The following is a 23296-nucleotide window of genomic DNA, read 5'->3' as shown; positions in this document are numbered from 1 at the left end:
TGGAAACCTACTGGTCAGGGTTGCGAGAAACAGTTGGTTATGATCACGACAGTGACGTAGTCATACCGCCGTACTCTAGCTCTAGAACCCTATATATCGATATCCGTCAATCCCAATCTATCTACCCTAGTGTCAAAACCGATTATGATCCCTTAGAGTTCCCAAAAGCTCAGCGTTTTTAGCCATAGTTTACAAACCAATCGATTTTTATTTGCTTATTTAGATCTGCATTTCAATTGCTCTAGTTCGATATTTTACTTGCTTTACTTGCCTTCCATTCGATTTTTCTACTTGCTTTCTAGGATAGATTTGTTTGCTTTCTTTTGTTTTAGTTTAATTCGTGACAAACAACCAAACTTTAAATCCAATCTAGTCTAGACATAAAGTTAAAAACCGTAGAAGAATACCAGGCACACAAATCTCTGTGGATTCGATCCCTAAATACTACAACTGATTAGCTGTGCACTTGCGGCTTTCATTTGTTTTGTTAAGGGTAAAACTTGTTCCCTCACGCAGTTGACACGACATCAACACCCTCACCACACGACACATCACAGATGATTCAAGTGCAACACCAAGAGGGATAGCCCGAGATATTCCTCTAAAGATTGGAGATTGTATAGCACCTGTCGATCTATACATAGTGAAGACCAAAGATGACTCATATCCAGTTATCCTTGGATGGCCTTTCTTAGCAACTGCTGGAGCCATCATGGATTGGCCAAACCAGAGATTCTTTTGCAAATATCGACAAGGACATCTTCTATGAAGCTACACCACTTAAGAGCAAAGGAGGAGAGCATAAAACCCAGGAATTTGAACCACAGGAACTCTGGAGTGATGAAGAACCTGCAAGACAGAACAAAGGACTTCAAAAAGGACTTATCTTAGGACAAGAGCTTATTTGAACTAAGTCTTTTCTTTGCAAAGTCTAGCTAAAGACTATAAACCAAAGCGCTTGATGGGAGGCAACCCATTTAGGTACTTATTTGTTTTTGTTTAATTATCTTTTTCTATTAAAATTTTGTTTTTCTTATTTTAGACAGGCCTTAGTATGCATCTAAAAAAAAAAAAAAAAAGAGTTGACCGCGGCTGAGAAGCCTTCAGCCGCGGCCAGAAGAGGTTTTGTCGCGGCCACAAAGACTTGGCCCACGGCCAGCAGGCGTCCTACCGCGGCCAAGATATCCTGAACCGCGGCCAGCACCAATCCGGACACCCTTGGCCACTTCAACCTCTACCTTGATTCAAACCAGTCCAAATTTGATCAAGCACCACTCCAAATCAACCATCATCCACCATTCAACATCCTACCACCTCCACAACCACCAATACCAGGTAAGTTTTCTTTTCTCTCATCTTTTAATTTTTTCACATACTCTATTTCTCATCCTTGCCTGATTTATTTCACTCTGGGAGCAGTGTGATTTGAGTCTGGGAGAGGATTTCATCCCTTTCTAACCACCTTTTCTTGCATGAGCCTTTGTATCTGCATTTTTCTTTAAAATTTTTCATTTTTTTGGTTTTTCTTAAAACTTTTCAAAAGTCTTTTGAGTTTCAAAAAGTGTTTTCAAAGATCAAATACATTTTGAGGGAATAATGACCAATATCGATGATGATAACCAACCTGTTTACTTCTACACCAATCATTTATAAAAATCTCTTTCAAGGTTTAGTACTAGACTAGGCGGTAGCTAGAGTACTTACACTACGAAATCCCACCAGAGAACTTCTATTTATGGAGATCTTTTCTGACAGTATATAATAGCTCATTTCACTTGGACTTAATCTTGACATCTAATTTTCTCATAAATGGTTTTAAGAAGGCATCATGATATACATCTAGGACATCTTTACCTTATTGTTACCACTTTTTGCTGTCCTAGATGGCCAGTTCATCTTTAGCTGGTACCTCACTCTTAGCCCAAACCTTCATGTTCAAACCTCATGCATTCTCTCTTAAGTTTAAATCGACAGATATGTACAAAAACGCCGGAGAGGGAGGAACAACATAGTTTTCAGTCACTCAAGAGAAGGACTGAATGAAACCGGGAAGGAAGTGTACCATGCAACCACAGCAAACCTCATGATGTCTCAAAAAACTCATTCTTAAAGGTAATTTTCGTGCTCCCTAAGACTCTAAGTCAAAAGGCAGTTTCCCCTTTCCCAAAAAAGAAAAACAGAAAAAAGAAAAAGAAAGAAAGGAAAGGAAACTAAGAGCCTAAAGAGTCTTAGAAGCCAAAATCATTTGAGCCAAGGCAATAAGTATTCACTTAAGGAGTTATGGATTCACAACCTGGATAAAAATCCAAGTCTGGGGCAGTTATAAGGAGAACCTGAAGAAAAGAGATCAGAAATCTTGAAGCAAGGAGAATGTGACTGAAAACTGTGGGGGCATTGACAGTTCCATCCTCTCTTTCTGTTTTGCATAATGTCTTGTCTCTCCAGAAAATGTAACCCAAAACATATCAAGCCTTTCCATTAAAAAGCCTTTTAATACCTAACCTTGAATGCCTTGTTTAATATCCTTTTGATGAGAATCACTGAAAACTTTAATGAATGTTAAGAGCTAGTTGACTGGAAGTAAGTTCTAAGTGTGTGGATTTTTGCATGACAGATTAACGGACTAGTTATGTTTGTATTTTGGTGAGAATTTTCTAGACTTGATCTGATTGATGCATTGTCCATAGTTAGGTTCTATAAGTATGGTTGCTGATATTTTTGAGTTCCCTCTCATTTCTGTTGAATGATATTTTTCCAGATTGGATCTTGTTTTGTTTGAGGACAAACAAAGTCTCTGGGGGAGTTGATAACACCGTATTTGTACCCATTTTAACCATTGATTTCAAATGCTTTTTCAAAGGTTTAAATCAGTTTTATGAACTTTTATTATGATTTCTATGTATTTATAGTTTTAAGGCTCTTTTTAGGAAAATTAGAGAAAATGATGGCAAAATGGAAGAAATCCACATTTTTAGCTCAGAGTCATACCGTCAGAAGTTCTGCCTCAAATAAAGACTTTCTCACTGTCTGATCCAGATTAAATTTAGAGACAATCCAGAGGAGACAACCAGCTTTCCATAGCACTTAACATCACGAAGATCCAACGGTGCAATCAAAAGATACGTAGAGAACAAGTTGACCCAATTCACCAGTCCCGGAAGACTCCCACCCGTGGGAAAACTAAATTTTACCTGCCATGGAAGACTCTCACCCCCTGGTGGACCTAAGTACGAGACACAAGGCCCAACATCAAAGCCCACTTTGCCATTTGTCTTCAGAGAAGCTCTAAATGAGACCTGGAAGACCTAAGGACCTATAAATACATTTCTTAGCAGCCCTAAACGGGTGTGTGCTCCTGTAATGAGATTTTGAGCCACCAAACTTTGTTTTCTAGGGTTAGGCGATGTAGATGGGGATTCTTCCCCAGATCCATTGTTCTTTCTCCTTTTTATCTTATTAACTTTTCTGTTTCATTCTTTTGCATTCTTCTATATCTTTTATCATTCATTGCATCATGTAGATTAGTCCCAGAGAGTCAAGTTGTTTGAAGATTCCGATAGGCATACATATCGATTAGGATTTCTAAGTCTCTAGACCATATTCTGGATCTCATCTCTTCTATGTTGTTCATATTGCATGAGAGTATATTCATGACGTATTCTCTGAGCCTAGGATCGATCAGAGCCACGAAAGTGTTGTATCAGATCATCCATACCTAGCTTCAGAAGAACATAGTTGCTATAGGAGTCGAAAGCTACCTATAGAGACGACGTGAGCAGACGAATTCAATGTTTAATGCATGATCTTATTTCTGGCATGAAAGCGAGAGTTAATTGTCAGATCTAAGTGATTAGTTGATTAAGATGGCGAGAGTTGGTTAATCATACACATGTCTATTCTAGTTCCATGCAGATCCCAGAAACAGATGAAGATAAATCGCCCGGAAGCTAATTAGAAAATGCCACCAAACATCGATTAGAGTAAACTGGAGAAGTCTAAATCGCCACCCATGAGTTTAGAGTCTATAGTTTGAGTCGATATGCTTGAGATATTCTTTTAAAAATTCATTTTGCATTGCATCTTATTTCTTGTGAATATTAGATTAGGTTTAATTTAGGATTCTTAACCCAAAAAAAAAAAAACCCAAAAACCCCATGAGTTTATGACTTTGCTTACTTTCCCAGTTTGTTGTTTCTCAAATATTAGACATCCTCCTTGTGGATCGACACCCTAAGTCCTACAACGTACATCTGTGCACTTGCAGACACTAGGGTTTTATAAATTTAAAACCTTTTGAGGACCAACGGGCTTGTTAAAACAAAACTCTAGGATTGCAAGCCCATCAATTAACAGCATGAACCGTTCCTATACAAAGATGTGAATTTTATTTATGTGCAATATGCTTACATTCATATTCAATCCAAAGTATATGGCAGACTCTATCTTCTAAAAAATTATGGTTGGTTTATGATCATATGATAGATGTCTCCTTAGATCATGCCTTCATGAAACAATTGTCCCAAAGACATTTACAAAAGCATTCCGGAAAATTTGCATTATATATTTCACTTGAAGGCGAATTTCATATGTTTTAAATTATTACTCTTTTAAATGTATGTTTATTATCATAATCTATATGGAAGGCCCTCCTACTTTAAATTATGTTATTATTATGTTTACAAATTTTAAAGTTTTTATCATGTTTCATTAAATCAAAATTTTAAAACATAATACCACTAAAGTTAGAAATTGTTATATGGATACAGTTATCATTTCAAATTTGGCAAAATTCGAGATCGCTGCCCTTGATATATTGGGAAATAATTATATGAGATGGGCAGTGGCTACAAAGACGCATTTGAAGGGAAAACAGCTCATTAATATCATCGATAAGTCGAAAACAACTTCGGAAAAGGCAAAGGCCATGATATTTTTATTCCACCATATCCATGATGGTTTAAAGGATGAATATGTCATGAAAGAAGATCCTGCAAATCTTTGGCAATCACTCCAAGATAGGTTTGATCCCCAGAAGTATGTCAGTTAACCAAAGGCTAAGTATGAGTGGTTAAACCATCGGCTTCAAGATTACAAGAGTATTAGTGAATATAATTTCGCTCTGTTTTGGAATCACTTCAAAATGATCTTATGAGGAAATGACGTAAGTGATTTCGATATGATCAAAAAAACTCTTATAACATTTCATCCTGAAATGTAATTTTGCAGCAACAATTCTGGGAAGTATTCTGATTTGATGCAAGTTCTCTTGGTAGTAGAACAAAAAAGAGAACTTGTGATGTTAAACCATTAATCTCATCGAACTGGATCAGATCCACTCCCAGCAGTGAATGTTGCATCATCCAACGATAATCATTGGCAACAAGAACATGGACGCGGTCGTGGTAACAATCATGGTCGTGGACGAAGATATGGACGCCGTATGTGGTAAAAGGTCCCGCTCTAATGACTTCACCAATGGAAGGAATAACCAACATGATAATACTTGCTATAGATGCAGCATGAAAGGACATTGGTCCCGTACCTGTCGTACGCTAAAACATTTTGCTAATCTATATCAAGAATCATAAAAGGCCAAAGGAAAAGAAGGTGAAGCTATATTCATCCATGGTGAACCCAAGCTTTCATTCGATGGTATAATTAATACAAATATCGACATTGCATTTTATGGTTAATCCCAAAGACATCAACGAAAAGCAAAACAACTAAGATTTTCTCGAATCTTAGTCACTGCAAAAACATGGATGCAGTGGACGTCGACGTGGTAAAAGGTATAGCTCTAATCACTTCACCAATGGAAGAAATAATAAAATTCAAAAAAAAAATAGCCAAGAAATGTATAAACAACATGATAATACTTGCTATAGATGCAACATGAAAGGACATTGGTCACGTACATGTCGTACGCTAAAGCATTTGGCTGATCTATATCAAGAATCACAAAAGGCTAAAGGAAAAGAAGGTGAAGCTAACTTCATCTATGGTGAACCCGAGCTTTCATTCGATGGTATAAGTAATACACATAGTTGATCCCAAAGACATCAACGAAAAGAAAAACAACTAAGATTTTCTCAAAAAGAAAATATGACATGATATATAGCTATGTTTGTTTATACCATCGAATGAAAGCTCGGGTTCATTTTCTCAAACAACTAAAATCTATTGTTTATACATGTAATTTTTCATTTGTAAAATATTTTTCTTATAATATAAATCTTTTGTTTTGTTTATTAATGCATCTTAATATTTTAGATTTAGAAAATGGCACAATTTGAGATCAATGATAACACCTGATTTTGACTACTTTTATGGATCCCTTTCAATATCTTATGCAAGTTTTTTCACTCAGTTTTAAAAGTTTTATAAGTGTTTTCGATGTTTTGGAGTTTTAAAAGGCTTTCATGAAACCTGGAGCTTTTGACTGCATTTTGGAGCAAAAGTATATTTCTAGATAAATTCAGGCCATCAGAAGTTTGGCAGCCAAAAATATATTTTCACCCTCCGATCATCCCCAGATTTGGATAAACTATAGAGGAGACAACCAGCTTTCCAACACACTTGGAATCAAAGCAATCCAACGGTTAGATCTCAAGATATCATCAATGCACTGAAGGCTGATAAACACAAGTCCAATCAAGGACAGGAGCTTTCACCCGCGGCCAAACTTGCTTCAACCGTGGCTCAAGTTGTTTCACCCCCGGTGGAACTATCTCCGAACCTCAGAAGCCCAACTAAAGTCCAAGACACTTTCTGCACTCATTTTACAAGCCCTAGACGCCCAGACTTGAAGAAACACTATAAATACTCATTTTTAGGTCTTTTGTAAGGAACCTCTTTCTTCTCTTTGAGAGATAACTCATTTGTATTTTTACGTTTTATTTTATGCATCTGTAGAAGCTTTTCATCGCCACACTGTCTTCAATAAAAGAATTTTTTCTGCAACTTTTGTTTCTTTACTTTTCTGCTTTCTAGTTCTTAAACCGATGATGATGTCTAACTCAACCATGTCTGAGTAGTCACCGAGTTGGGTGAAAGGGAAATCCAAAGGGATCCCATGTTCGAATGACACCTGGGTTTTTAGAAAAAAAGATTTTGAGTTTTACATGATTCTCTCATTCATCCAAATCTCAAAGTGGTAACTCTGGATTGATCACCCAGAGTCCGATCCGAGGTTAAATCTGAGGACGAGAGTGTTGAATCTGGGTTGCCTGAACTGGATCTTATGGATGTCACCGTCGTAGGAGGCGAAAGCTACCAATGGAGGATATGTAAGCCGAGATGGATTCCGATCTGAAATGCATGATCTTATTCTGGCATGAGAGCGAGAGTTAATTGCCATGACTGAGTGATTAGATGATTAGGGTGACGAGAGTTGGCTAATCTTACAAGTGTCTATCCTAGTTTCAAAGTCATAGAAGATTTTTGCCTAAATTGCTTATGTTTTAGAACATGAACCCTAAAGATAAACCTAATCCTAGAGCCGCTTTTCATATAATTTTCAACTTTATTTCAAGCTTTTTAGTTCCCTGCTTAATTAGATTTAGTGACAAACCAACACCACTTTTTATTTGATAAGGTCTACGATTGTTGTTAGCATTAGTTAGAAGTCCTCAACACACAAATCCATGTGGATTCGATCCTTAAGTACTACTATGTTTGCTGTGCACTTGCAGCTTGTCTAGGGTAAAACTTGTGTTGCCCACCGCACCCACATCAAGTTTTTGGCGCCGTTGCCGGGGATTTGTCGATGTTGACTTGATTTTTTAATCTAATTTCAATCCTAGACCTCAAGATTTTCGAGTTCTGCTGGAGATTTCTAACTTCTCTTTTTTATCTTTTCTTTCTTTGTCTCAGGTGCATGAAAACTAGGAGAAATCCTGAAAACATTGTACCGCCCTTAGATGAGATTGACAAACACGAAATAGCACTTAGGAAACTCAGACGAAGAACGCTCAAAATGGCCAATCCGAATGCCCATCGGGAAGATCTTTTAAACCGTGATCAGGAGGATCACATTGGAGATGATGACCGTGATTCTATTCATGGTGATGACCTAGATGCTGCCCATGAAGAAGATGGCCATCCACAACTCAATGAAGAAGGAAACCAAGTCCCTGTGAATGCTGCTCAAGCCTTTGATAACCGAAGGAGACAAGACCAGGTCGATCCTGAAGAAGGAAGGAATGATGAAACAATTGTTCCACCTAATTGTAGATAAGCAAATCGACCCATACAGCTTGCCAATCCTGCGAGAAGACAGCCTCGGAATAGACTTGTTGCCGATTTTGATGCACCTCACCATCACTTCCAAAATAGATCAGCGATTCAATTTCCTGTTCCAGCAAGAGGAGATCATGAGATAAAACCTCAGATTGTCTCTTTGGTGAAGCAGAATCAATTCCATGGAATCTCTACTGAGCATCCAATGGACCACATTGATCTTTTTTAAGAAATCTCTGGAATGATGAGAACAACTCTAGAAACTGTGGACTATGTGAAGTGTAAGCTTTTTCCTTTCTCTCTAAGTGATAAAGCTTTTAGATAGTTAAAATCTATGTCATCTGGTTCTATTACTTCATGGGAAGAATGCAAGTCAGCTTTCTTGAACCACTTCTACACCAAGTCAAGATCGAACCAGCTGAGAAACAATATACAAAGTTTTCAACATCAAGTTTTTGGCGCCGTTTGCTGTGCAGTTGCAACTTGTCTAGGGTAAAACTTGTTTTGCCCACTGCACCCCACATCAAGTTTTTGACGCCGTTTCCGGGGATTTTTCGTTGTTGACTTGATTTCTAAATCTAATTTCAATTCTAGACCACAAGATTTTTGAGTTCTGCTGGGGATTTTCTAACTTCTCTTTTTATCTTTGCTTTCTTTGCTCTCAGGTGCATGAAAACTAGGAGAAATCCTGCCAACATTGTTCCGCCCCTAGACGAGATCGACAAAAACGAAAGAGAACTTCAAAAACTCAGACGAAGGACGCTCAAGATGGCCAATCTGAATGCCCATGAGGAAGATCTTTTAAACCTTGATCAAGATGATCACATTGGAGAAGATAACTGTGATTCTATTCACGATGATGACCGAGATGCTGCCCATGAAGGAGATGGTCAGCCACAACTCGATGAAGAGGGAAACCAAATCCCTAGAAATGCTGCTCAAGCCGCTGATGATCAAAGGAGACGAGACCGGGATGATCCAGGAGAAAGAAGGAATGATGAAATCATTGTTCCACCTAATGGTAGAGAGGCCAATCGACCCATACAGCTTGCCAATCCTGCAAGAAGACAGCCCCACAATAGACTTATTGCCGATTTCGATGCACCTCACCAACACTTCCAAAATATATCAGTTATTCAAGTTCCTACCCCAGCAAGAGGAGATCATGAGATAAAACCTCAGATTGTCTCTCTGGTGAAACAAAATCAATTCCATGGAATATCTACTGAGAATCCAATGGACCACAATGATCTTTTTGAAGAAATATATGGAATGGTGAGAACCACTCCAGAAACTGTGGACTATGTGAAGTAAGCTTTTTCCTTTCTCTCTAAGTGATAAAGCTTTTAGATGGTTAAAATATATGTCATCTTGTTCTATTACTTCATGGGAAGAATTCAAGTCAGCTTTCCTGAACCACTTCTATACCAAGTCAAGATCGAACCAGCTGAAAAACAAGATACAAAGTTTCCAACAAGGCCCAATAGAATCATTCTATGAAGCTTGAGAGCGATTTAAAGAGTATGAGAGAGACTGCCCTCATCATGGTTTCTCTGGAGCAAACTTGCTGAGCACCTTCTATAGAGGACTTCAGGAGAAGTATCAACATTCTCTGGACACTGCCAGCAATGGAGATTTCAGTTCGAAAACTAACAACAACAATAACCATGAGTATGACAGATCAAAGAAGACTATCATTAGTCACAAGTCAAGGGAGATAGCTGAGCTGAAAAGCATGGTAAATAAACTTCTTAAATCTCAAAATAAGAATATACATGCTTGTGATACCGCTGCAGGAAATGAATAAGATGGAAGATATGAAGATGATGGCATATATCAAGAAGAAGAAATCAATTTGATGGGAGCTCAAGCATACCAGAACCGATTCAGTCCAGCTTTCAACCAAAACTTCAGAAATGCCAACTTCAACAATCTCTCATACAGGAAGCAGGGAGCCAAGAACCCCCAGAACCAACCCAATCCGCAGCAGCAGAAGAACTTTCCAAACAAGTTCCAAAATGGGATCTATGGAGGAGGAAATTTTCCACAAAGACCACCTTTCAACCGTCAACAAGCACAGACCAGCTCATTGTAAGCAATCCTTTCCCAATTAAGCAACCAGGTAAAATCGCTTGAACAAAGTGTGATGCAGGCATCTCAAGGCAATGAGAAGTCGAATAGGGAAATGGGAATAAGGATCGATTGTATGTACAATGATTTGAATAGGAAGTTTGAATCTCTTGCAGCCCATGTCAAGAAGTTGGAACTACGGATAGGTCATACTGCAGATTCAATGAAAAGGCAACCAGGAGTCTTGCCAGGAATCCATAGAAGTTCTTCAATGCAATGACAGCATTTCTGGAAGAAGAACCGGTCGCAGACTCTAAGGAAAAGTCGACACCTGAACCTCTCATGAAGGACACTAAAATTGAGTATGAGAGAAGCCAAATCATTCCGGTTAAGGTACCAAAACGCTTACCTTACCAAAGATTCAAAAACTCTAAGGATCCAGGGCGTTTTTCTTTCACTTGCTCTATTTCTGGAATTGAATTTTCAGATTGCTTATGTGATTCTGGTGCTAATGTGAATGTTATGTCAAAATCTATTGCTGAGAGACTTGGTATAGAAACATTTGTCCCATCTCCAGTAAGGATAATTTTTGGCGATTCATCTCAAAAAAGGACAGAAGGAATGATCCAGGACTCGCCCCTGGTCATTGGAAACAAAATCATCCCAGCAGATTTCCAAGTTTTAGAGATGGACCAAGACAAAGAAAGACCTCTGATATTTGGTCGCCCATTCTTAGCGACTGTAGCTGCTATTATGAATGTGGACAGGAAAAAGTTCTATATGACCACACCGGATCACGCTCCAAACCGCAAGGACAAGAGCAAAAAGAAGATGTTGGAAAACAAAAAGGAACTAAAAGCACTAGCATCCAATCAATTTGCAAAGATCAAGATAGTGGTGCCACCAGACATCAGCAGAGAAAAACCTTGAAGAAATTGTTGAGAAGACAAAACATGTCTTCAAGGATGCAAAAATCTTTAAGAAAAGAAATGAGATTGTGATTCAAGATGAAGGAGACCCAAAGTTCAGACTAAGGAGGATCCCAAGGACTCTTATTTCAAGAGATCCTGTATCTTCTTCTCAATCCTAATCCTACAAAGAGTCTAGCTAAAAGACTTTAAACAAAAGAGCTTGATGGGAGGCAACCCATTTGATATGATTTTCTTTTCTTTTTATTTCTTTTCCATTTGATATTTTCTTTTAATGCATTTCAGGCTTTCATAAAACCCAGAAAAAATAAAAAAAAATCAAAAAACCAGAAAAATACAAAAAGATGGGAGGAAGAAACCGGAAACCAGAAAGAAGCAGGTGAAGTAGGAGCCATCTGCCGCGGCCGCGTCACCTCAGCCGCGGCCGGAGCTCGTTTCACCGTGGCCCATGTCCCTCACCCGGGCCGACCTCCATTCTGCTTCCCGACTTGTTTTCCTGATTTCTCGCGAACCGGAACTTCAAAATCCTGATTTATTCCAGGATTAAACCGGGAAGTTCCCGAAACATTATTTTCATGTTAAACACGCCAAGGTAAGTCCTTAAAAGCTTTTAAAATAAATTTTTCTTAGGAAAAACAACTTTTTAAAAGAAAAGGAGGATTTTCAAATATCAAAAGGCTATTTTTCATCATCTTTTCCACCAAGCTTGAAGATTTTGAGAAAAATATCAGATTTCAAACCTCTCACTCTTTTTCAAAGGAGATTCCATCACATCACACTTTCATCAAGGTATGGATCCAAATTTCTCATTAGTTCTTAAGAACTCAAATTTAGGGTTTTCTTAGAATGAGTAGAAATTCACCTTAGGATGATTGGATATTGTCTTTGAACTTAAGACTAGACTTCTGGGTAGTTTAATTGCATGCTTAAACACCTAGACCATGTAGATTTGAACTTTTTGAAAATATGAGATTTGAACACTGGAGAAAATCAAAAATTTGAAGAACTATTTGATTCAACTTAGCAAATCTGGATTGATTGGTCATTGTTGATAGATAATATGATTACAATGCATATGAATGAGCATTAACATCATCTTGGTTTAGAAATATCATGTGTTGAACATCAATATATTGAATTTGACCAGAAACTCACAGATTTTGCAATGTTTGATGAAATTACAGTTTGTTTGTCATGTGAATGTTTTGTGATAGCTGTATGAACATCTTGCTCATAAAAATCGATCCAAAAGCAGCTTCATTTACTCTCTGTCTCGAGAATTTTGTTTTGCAGGCCATGGATCTCTCTCAGGTACGACTCATTCAAACCAAGAAGAGCCCTCATGTGAAAAAGCCCCACTCGCAGGAGACACACAATGCATTAAACCAGACACAGCTGAGTGATGAAACCTTCTCCACCTTCATATCTGCACAGAGAAGAATCTTTCCAGGAGAGATTGAGAGAGCCCCCACTCGGAAATCTGTATCTCGGAGAGTTAAGTCTTCCTCTAGGCCGAAGGTGAAGTTTGTTGGTAAAGCCATTGATCCAGACATCAACTACTTGGAGCAGCTTGAGAAGCTTGATGCTAATAGAATCAAAGCTTACTTCTAGCTTCACGTTTTAAATTTATAACCCTAAATATCTGCAAGTGCACAAATGTACACTGTATTACTTAGGGGTCGAACCACAGAGATTTTGAGCTTTCAGTACGAGTCAATCAAAACTTAAGACTAGTAAGCAAAATGGGGGGTTTTTGGTTTTGGTATCACTAAATCTAAATGCAAACGAAATAAAAAGGTTGTAAAACAGTAAGGATTAAACGCTGGGTTTAAAGGGTTTTCGCAGGGGTTCATGAACTGATCTCAAGATAAACAAATTGATAAAGATAATCAACAAGTCAAATAGGCGCATATATGATTAGCCAACTCTCGCCACCCTAATCAACAAATCACTCATCTCGGTAATTAACTCTCGCTCTCATGCCATGAATAAGATCATGCATTAAGAACAGAATTCGTCCACGCTTGTGATTCTCTATAGGTAGCTTTCGTCTCCGATAGTGATTTTGCTCGATCACCTCTAGGTCTGATAATATGATACAACACTCTCGTAGCTCCAATTACTGAGATCAATTTCTAAGTGGTTAGCAACAGAAATAGCATAGGGAAAGAATGAACGAAGCACTCCTAGAAGATTATGAACCCTAAGTCTAACAAAGCATAAGATCAAGACATGAAATTCCCTTTGAAAAATCCCTTATAATCCCAATTGGGAAATTACTCCGACATAGTTGAGTTCAACATCACAAAAGTATTTAGAATTGCAGAGAATTGAAATAGACAAAGGTTAGAAACGAAGAACAGAATAAATTAGGAGGGCCGATGGTGCCCCTCTTGGTGGCTCCTTTTCACACCGAGTCTCTCTCTAGATTTCCTTGGCAAAATTGTGGCACGCCCTTCTAAATGATTTAAAAGAGGTTTATATAGTGTCTTGAGTCCTCGGGAACACGTAGGGCTTGCAGGAATAATGACGGGAATGACTTGGACTTTAAAATAGGCTTCTGAGCTCAGAAATAGGCTCCCTGCAGTCTATAATGTCGCAGCACCGGCGGATAATGTTTTGGCAGCGGGTGAGCTTCTAACTGTGTTTATATGCCTTTAGTGCATCAACCATATCTGGAGATCTAACCGTTGGATTGCTTTGATTCCACTTGCATTGGAAATCTGGTTGTCTCCTTTATATTGTGCCCAGTTGTGGGGATAATCGGACGGTGGGAAAGCCTCCATTTATATCCAAACTTCCGACGGTCAGAATTTATTCAAAGTTGTGATTTTTGCTCCCAAGTGCATTCCATTTGTCAAAATATCCTGAAAAGTCTTTTGAGACTCTAAAACACAGAAATCACTTATAAATATTACTTTTGTTTCTTTACTTTTCTGCTTTCTAGTTCTTAAACCGATGATGATGTCTAACTCAGCCATGTCTGAGTAGTCACCGAGTTGGGTGAAAGGGCAATCCAAAGGGATCCTATGTTTGACTGACATCTACGTTTTTAGAAAAAAAGGATTTTGATTTTTACAGGATTCTCCCATTCATCCAGATCTCATAGTGGTAACTCTGGATTGATCACCCAGAGTCAGATCCTAGGATACATCCGAGCCATGAGAGTGTTGTATATGGGTTGCCAGAACTGGATCTTATGGACATCACCGTCGTAGGAGACGAAAGCTACCTATGGAGGATACGTAAGCCGAGATGGATTCCGATCTGAAATACATTATCTTATTCTGGCATGAGAGCGGGAGATAATTGCCATGAATGAGTTATTAGATGATTAGGGTGATGAGAGTTCGCTAATCTTACAAGTGTATATCCTAGTTTCAGAGTCATAGAAAATCCTTGCCTAAATTCCTTGTGTTTTAGAACATGAACCCTAAAGATGAACCTAATCCCAGCGCCGTTTTTCATATAGTTTTCAACCGATTTTTATTTCAAGCTTTTTAATTCCCTGCTTAATTAGATTTAGTGACAAACTAAAGGGCCTTTTTATTTGATTAGGTCAACACACTGATGCTAAGAGAATCAAGGGTTACTTCTAGCTTCACGTTTTTAAATTTATAACCCTAAATATCTACAAGTGCACAGATGTACGCTGTAGTACTTAGGGGTCGAACCACAGAGATTTTGAGCTTTCAGTACGAATCAATCAAGACTTAAGACTAGTAGAACAAGCAAAATGGGGGGGGGGGGGTTTGGGCTTTTGGGGTCACTAAATCTAAAAGTAATCGAAATAAACAAGTTGTAGAACAATAAGAACAAATCGCTGGGTCTAAAAGGTTTTCGCAGGGGTTCATGAACTGATCAAAAGACAAACAAATCGATAAAGGAAATCTACTAGTAAGGTTCCCGAACTAGAATAGACACATGTAAGATTAGCCAACTCTTGTCACCCTAATCATCTAATCACTCAACACAGCAATTAACTCTCGCTCTCATGCTGCAAATAAGATCATGCGTTAAAAACAGAATTCATCCACGCTCGCGATTCTCTGTAGGTAGCTTTCGTCTCCTACAATGAATTCGCTCGATCACTTCCAGGTCTGGTAATTCGATACATCACTCTCGTGGCTCCAATTACTGAGATCAATTTCTAAGCGGTTAGCAACAGAAACAGCATAGGGAACAAGAATGAATGAAGGACTCCTAGAAGATTTTGAACCCTAAATCGAATAAAGCATAAGATCAAGACATGAAATTCCCTTTGAAAAATCCCTTAAAAACCCAACTGGGAAACTACTCAGACATAGTTGAATTCAACATCACAAGAGTATTTAGAATTGCAGAGAATTGAAATAGACAGAGTTTAAAAACGAAGAACAGGTTGAAGAAGGAGGGCCGATGGTGCCCCTCTCGGTGGCTCCTCTTCTGGGCGAGCTTCTCTTCTAGGGTTCCTGGTGAAAAATGTGGCACACCGTTCTAAACGACTTTATATAGTGTCTTAAGTCCTCGGGAACGCCCAGGACTTACAGGAATAATGACGGGAGTGACTTGGGCTTTGATATGGGCTTCTGAGGCTCGGAATTGAGCTCTCCGCTGTCTAAAATTTCGCACCCCCGGCGGATCATATTTTGGCCGCGGGTGAGCTTTTGACTGTGATGATTTGCCTTCAGTGTATCGACCATATCTGGAGATCTAACCGTTGGATTGCTTTGACTCCACTTGTATGGGAAAGATGGTTGTCTCCTCTATCTTGTTTCAACATTTAGGGTTGATCAGACGGTGGTAAGACCTCCGTTTGCTACCAAACTTCCAACGGTCTGAATTTATCCAAAGTTATGCTTTTTGCTCCCAAGTGCATTCCTTTTGCCAAAATATCCTGAAAACTCTTTTGAGATTCTAAAACATAGAAATAACTTTAAAAACTTTAAAACTGAGTGAAAACACCTGCATAAGATATTAAAAGTGATCCATAAAAGTGGTCAAAATCAAGTGTTATCACACACAAATCTCTATGGATTCGGTCCCTAAGTACTAATATGTTTGTTGTGAACTTGCGGCTTTTCTACGATAAAACTTGTGTTGCCCACTGCACCCTACATCAATCGAGGATGGATATATATGTCTGGGTTTTTTTTTTTTCGACGTAGATATATATGTCTGGTAGACAGTGCTACAACGCACACAATACTTAAGGATAAAAGATATTTTCCCTCTCTTAAAATGAAAGATTTCCGGCTCCAGAAAAACTAGTTTTCAATGCCAAGGAGAACTAAATATGGGATAAATGATGCATTATATTTTCTAAAATCTTATAAAAATTTGTTAAGTTTCATAGATATCCACAGACATGGGTATCATGTATAAACTATGAATAAAAATTACATTGAGTATCTTTGCATCACATTAGTTATTTCAGAGAGAAAAGTTGTTATTGAAGAGCTACCAGAATTATCCTCTTAAATATAACACCAAAAGTCGAGCTAAACGACTTAAAACAGAAGCGCTTAATGGGAGGCAACCCATTTAGGTATTGTTTTCTTTAGGATTTTTCTTTCTTTTTCTTTTGATCTTTTTCTTTTTCTTAGTTTCAGGTGTTTCTTATAAAACAAAAAGCCAAAAAAATCAAAAAACCAGAAAAAAACCAAAAAGAAGGATGGTACCTGACTGCTCGGCCCAGCAGGCACCAAGGAGAAGCAGGAAGAGGCCGCGATATAAGCCCCCGCGGTCGCAAGTGTTCGGACCGCGGGAAACCTACCGTCGGCCGCGGTCGCGTAGTCCTGACCGCGGCCAAGCACTTGGTTGTCGCAGTCGTGTGGCCCCTGACCGCGGCACTTGGTCGTTGAGATCCAAACCCGACCCAAACCACCCCTTTCACCTCATTTCACCCCACCAATCACCCTCCACCTCATTCATCACCCTCCACCACCTTCATCACCACCTAATCACCTTCCCAAACCTCTTCGAATGAATCCGGTTCATCTCCAACAGCATCCTGGATCCAGGTAAGTTCTCTATGTCCTTACCAATTCGATTATTTATGCATTTTTCTCATCCAATCTCGACTTGTTTTTACACTGAGGACAGTGTGATTTAAGTCTGGGGGAGGATTTCATCCCTTTCTAACCACTTTTCTTTCATGAGTCTTGCATTATCTACATTTTTCGTATTTTCCTTAAAGTTTTTCAAAATCAGTTTTCAAAACAAAATACGTTTTAAAAGAGAATGGTGAACATGAATCAATGATAGTTGACTGTGTGCTTTAGACTGTTCCTAGTGACTTGCTCATTCATGATTTAGGACTAGACTAGGTGGTAGCTAAGCACATTTGAAACGAAGTACTCCAGAGGAATTTGTATGATTTCGATTTAGATGAATGGATAAACTAGCTCTGTTTTATTTGGACTTAATTTGGACTTAATTTTCTCATTGAAGCATTAGACCAGGGAAACGAATCATATATTCAGGACTCCTTTATCCTTTTACCACTCTCTGTTCATCCTGAATGGCTAGTTCATCTTTAGCTAGTTCCCCACCTTAACCAATCCTCTTTCAAACCACATGCACTCTTGTTTTCTATTGTCTTATATGCAGATAAGTGCAAAAACGTTGGAGAGAAAGAGGAACGACGCAGTTTTCAGTCACCAAGGACAGAGACCTGCGATTTGCAGGAAAAGTTCCCGGAAGGATTCAACACAAGAGGAAGCTCCGTTTGCCTTAGAAAAATCTCAAATTTTGGTACAATCTCGTCCTCTAGTCTCTCTCTCTTTAAAAAGGCATTTCCTTTTCAAAAAAAAAAAAAAAAAAAAAAATCCGAAAATAAGAAAAGAAAGGAAAAAAAGCCTTAGAGAGTCTAGAGAGATCGAATTTTTAAGTCCCAAGGCAACTGGAGTTTGATTTTATGGAGTTTTGGAGATTGTTTTCTGATTCCCGGAAAGAATCTAAGTCTGGGGGAACAGTTGTTCACAACAAAGGAGGAAGGATTATGCAACAACATTTGGCAAGAAGAAGTGACTGAAAACTGTGGTCATCAACAGGTCCTTATCTCTCTTGCTGTTTTGCATATTATCTTGCATCCTCCAGATCTTCAGGTAACCCGAAACACTTTAACTCCACCACTTAAATAGCCCTTTAATGCCAAACGCCGTCTAATCTGGATGATGTCTTTAATGAGAACTCACTATTGAACTTAATGAATGTAGAGAGCTAGTTGACTAAAATCAAGATTTAAATTGTTTAAGTTTTGCATGACGGAAAAAGTGGACTAGTATCTCTTGTGCTTTGGTGAGAATTTTCTAGACTAAGTTGTGGATTGATGCACTATCTTTGGTCCTAGTTTAGGAGTTCATGTCTATGAGATTTGTGCATTTCCTATTTTTGTTTTCACTTAACCAGTTTAGGCTTTTGCTTTGTTTGAGGACAAACAAAGGTTTAAGTCTGGGGGAGTTGATAACACCGTATTTTGACCACTTTTATGGATCGTTTTGAAATACTTTTTCTATGTTTTTAATTGCTTTTAAGTACTTTTATCACGTTTTTCTAGTATTTGTAGTTCCAAGACTCTTTTCAGGTAACTTAGGGAAAAGCTTAACAAAATGGATAGAAAACCAGATTTCAGCTCAGAGTCAAACCGTCAGAAGTTCACCCCTGATTGAAGGCCTTCTCACCGTCTTATCCAGCTCAAATATGGAGACCTTAAAGATGGAAGTATCAGCTTTCCAGTGCACTTTACAGCTTGGCAATCCAACGGTTCAATCAAAAGATACGCGAAGAGCAAGATGTCCCGTAAACCAGCTGGCAAGCACTTCCACCCGCGGCCAACAAGCATTTTCCCGCGGTCAGGAGCATCCCGACCGCGGCAAACCACCCATTCCCCGCGGTCAGAGCAGTCCCGACCGCGACCTTCAACCTCCGAGCCCAAAAAGCCCATTTCTGAAGCCCACATTTGGAGAAACCCTAAGTGACGTCCAGAGAGGTCTTGAGCACTATAAATACATGTCTTAGGAGCCCTAGAAATCGTGTAACCGAATACTATCTATCATTACTTCATATTTTTATTGTTTTTGCTTTAGCTTTTAGGGAGAGAGAGATTTGTTCTCTTGAACCCTTGTTCTTTCTTTTTCAATTTCGGTTTCTATTCTACTTCTTAATACTATGTCTTTGATTTCGTTTATTATGTCTGAGTAGTTTTATTGTTGGGATTAAGAGATTTTCGATGGGGATTTATATGTTCGATGAGGATTCCATTGGCTATTGAGCTGAATCTTAGAACTTTTTCTTCTGAATTCGTTTTTACTGCATGAGAGTAGCGTCATGAACTACAATCTGATCCAGATGCTTGGTGACACGAAAGTGTTCATCAGGTATCAGATCTAGTTTGGGAGAGCAAAACAAACATAGGAGTGGAAACCTACCTTTGGGCGATTTGTGAATTAGGACGAGTCTTAAACATAATGCATCTCTTCTCTTCCAGGGCCAGAGTGGAAACCTACTGGTCAGGATTGAGAGAGATAGTTGTCTATGATCACGACAGTGGCGTATTCATACGTCCGTGACTCCAGTTCGAAAATTTTAAGCTAAGATCTTACAAAATTTCCTCTCTAGCAATGTTTTGAATCGTTCGTACCCCTGAGAAAACTTCTCTGAACCCCAACGCTTTCTTCTCCATTGTTTTACACCGATTTTCTTTAAGCTTTAGTTCAATATTGTCTTTCCTTTTTAGTTCATTTTCATTTAAGCATTAGAATATCCGTTTTTATCATTTTTAGTCATTTTCGTTAAGTTTAGTTATTACGTCATTTAATTCTCGTATTCTCTTTTAATATTTTGTTTTTAGATTTTAAACACACTACCAAACCCCTACAAACCGTTTTTGTTCTAGACTTCCTTACTTTAACTTATTTCAAAGGCTTTTTGCAGCAAAAGATCCTCTTTCCCTGTGGATTTGATCCCTAAGTACTACAATCGATCAGCTGTGCACTTGCGGCTATTGATTTCAATTAGGGTAAAACTTGACAACCCTCTCAACACACGACAGCACACCACATCAGTAATGAATATTCGCAGAAGGCAGAAGAAAATCTGAGGTTCAGCGAAGATCATATCGCGTCTGAACCTCTGAACCTAACTCATACGCTGAAGGTGAGAAGGACGCGCCAAGGAACAGTCTCACAGCAAGAATAACACGCCAAGAAAAGTTGGTGAGTCCGTCAGAAACATGACGCAAACATAAGATTCGGACCTAATCAAATCAGATCTTGGACTGATCCGCAAACTCTGCGACCCATGGATCGACCCAGTATAATAACCTGGATTAGGTAAAATTCTATAAATACATAATCCTTTCCAACAAGAAAGGGGTTCAATTCTTTGGAAATTTTAAAGCTTATGCTATCTCTTTAGATATTCGTGAACCTTAAGCTGCACCAATATCTCTCTTTTCTGGTCATTATTCTAACCATCTCATCACTTCAACTTTTACTCCATGGTGGTTCCTAAATCGTGAAGCATTTTCACCCTTAAACTTTTACATTTCCTCTATTTTTCATCCAAAAAATTTACTAAACTCAGGTCCGAGTAGACTCTACCTTTCTCAAGAGCTCTCGGCTCGCTTTTTCCTTCTCTTGTTTCTGATATTTTCTTCTCTCCGATTTGCCTATTCATGGTCTTTGTATTAATGTTTTCTAACTTGAACGTTGGAAAGCCATCCGAAAACTCATTCCATCGTTTTTTTAAGACTTTTATGTATTTATTAGTTTTGCAGAAAACTTGCCCCCAAAAAAGACTGAAAATCTCTTAAACATACTTTATATTATCATACACATAATATCACTATAACTCTCACACACACATATATATATATACATATATATATATTTAAATTTTAAATATCATTAATAAATATCTAAAAATGTGTTGAAATAACAAATTTACGTTAAAAGATCAATATCGCACTATCACATAGTTTAATTTTCTAACTGCATGCATCATGATGAATACTGATCAGTAAACAACGAAACAAAATTCTGCTCTCACCCTCTGATGTTTTAATATTTAATTTTATTTTTATTCACTATATATGCAGCTGGCTTTTAAAATCTTGATACTTTTCATACTACTTTTAATTTGTTTCTGTAACTATTAAAGATGAATAATTTTTTTTTAAAAAAAATTGTTTCACATAAATTCTGGCAAAAGATATAGTTCTTCTACTCTTATAGAATAATAACTTTTCGAATTTCTATAAACTTTCGAATATAGGGCTGTGAATGCTTTATGATACTAATGTTATGTTCTTAGTGCTTACAATAATTAAAAGTAGTTATTACAGGTCGAAATATATAATTAGTGTTTTTTTCCGATCCGATGTCTTTGGAACCGTGTTGCCATTATTTCCACTCTACAAACTTTTTCTTTTAATCCTACCAACAAACATATATAAATACTACACTTCACATTATAAAACTTTTCACTGGAAATACTTGTTTACTGCTAAACTTAATGTATCTATTTTTGGATACGGAAAGATGCAAAGAGGTTCTCTGTTTTGGCAACCCATCATAATTATTTTTTTTGTCCTTGTTAATAATAAAATAACTCCTCAGATTGAAAGTGACAAAACAAAATAAGTAGAGATTTGTTGAAAAGGATTGAATATGTAAAAAATGAAAGGAAAAACAAATTGAGTTTTAACTAACTCCACAAGTATCATGCACCTTGCATAGTACAGCTGCCCAACACAATTGTCTTATGACTCAATATTTTTATGTTGGCGAAAAAGATATTTATGAGAATGCATTTTCTTTAGGTAGATCTAAAAATATATAATATATTGTACTCATTCAATGTGAATGCTACAAACCTACAAGTCTACGATTATATTTTCTTTATATTTTTTTTTGACAATTATATTTCAAGATAGAAATATCTGAATTTGTTCAAGTCGGAATGCAATTTTTGTGATTATTTTTTTTCCTTTGATTTGATTGACTCTACATAAGAATGTATAAAATTTTGTTTTTGTTGAACTGTATTATCGTTTTGTGTAAACTATATATGTAAGTCTAAGGTCAATCATAATTTTTTTAGCTGGAAACAAAGGATATCTCACATACAATTCTTACCTATCGAGAAAAAAAAATTAAATTGGTCAATTATCTTATGTAAAATGTGTGGAATATATAAAACTATGGGATAGGGTAATAATAAAATAACTAAATACGGAACAAGTTGTTGACGTTTTCATCTGTATTATTGGACGAGGACAAAATAAAAATGTGGTGAGAGGTTAGTACAATATATTTTGGGGTCTCAATTAAATATATAAAAAACCAAATAAGGAAGAGGCGCACGACCTTTCCATACGCCAAACAACAGATGTGACGCGGCGGGTCCAACATCCAGATGGGTACGACCTAATTAAGCCGGGCGGGTTTGGCTCGCCGTGACGGGTCAGGCCGTGTGACCTTGCGACGCGGAGCCAGACAAGCTATTAAGTTCGGGAGCATGTGGGTCCCACACGTTTGAGCGAACACGTGCTCACGTGACTACTTAGCATGGCTATGTCATGTGCCGACCACGACCAACTTTTTTTGTTTGATAAATTTGTTTCGTTCTTTAATTTACCTATTGCTTGACTTTTTTTTTGAACCTGTTATGTTTGATATTGCTTGACTTTTTGCAACAAGAGGGAATATATTATAATTTAAAGATCAGCAGTTAATATATTATTAATTTTTCGAACGTTTAATTCCAGATCTAGAATCATGTTTTTCTAATTTTACTTTGTATATACAGTTTTTTTTTCTTAATTTTTGGAGATGTAAAATTTAGAGTAATCTTTAAAAAAACCTGTTATGTTTGTAAAAAAAAACCATAGAGGAATTTTGATCAATTTATTCTCTTTAATGAACATTTTTAACCATAAAATCTTGAATTGTTAAGATAAATTTCTTATTTCTATTTTCTGTACTCTAAAAAAGTTTATAGAATATGGATTATTTTAGTAAAGTATTGCTATGTAAATTTCTTTCTATTTTATGTAATCTAATTTTCAAAAATAT

The 23296-nt window shown here is 37.6% G+C and overlaps 1 non-coding gene across 1 annotated transcript; it reads right to left on the bottom strand.

Moving 5' to 3' along the window:
* Positions 1–9683: 9683 nt before the first annotated feature.
* LOC112083701 lies at positions 9684–9789 on the bottom strand. The gene has a single exon (XR_002897837.1). It is a non-coding gene; the product is annotated as a small nucleolar RNA R71 (small nucleolar RNA).
* Positions 9790–23296: the final 13507 nt, after the last annotated feature.

The sequence above is a fragment of the Eutrema salsugineum genome, unplaced genomic scaffold, assembly GCF_000478725.1.
Source record: "Eutrema salsugineum unplaced genomic scaffold, Eutsalg1_0 scaffold_6, whole genome shotgun sequence".
NCBI classification, from domain to species: domain Eukaryota; kingdom Viridiplantae; phylum Streptophyta; class Magnoliopsida; order Brassicales; family Brassicaceae; genus Eutrema; species Eutrema salsugineum.
Note: the sequence above shows the minus strand (reverse complement) of the source record. Positions and strands in the feature narration are given on the sequence as shown.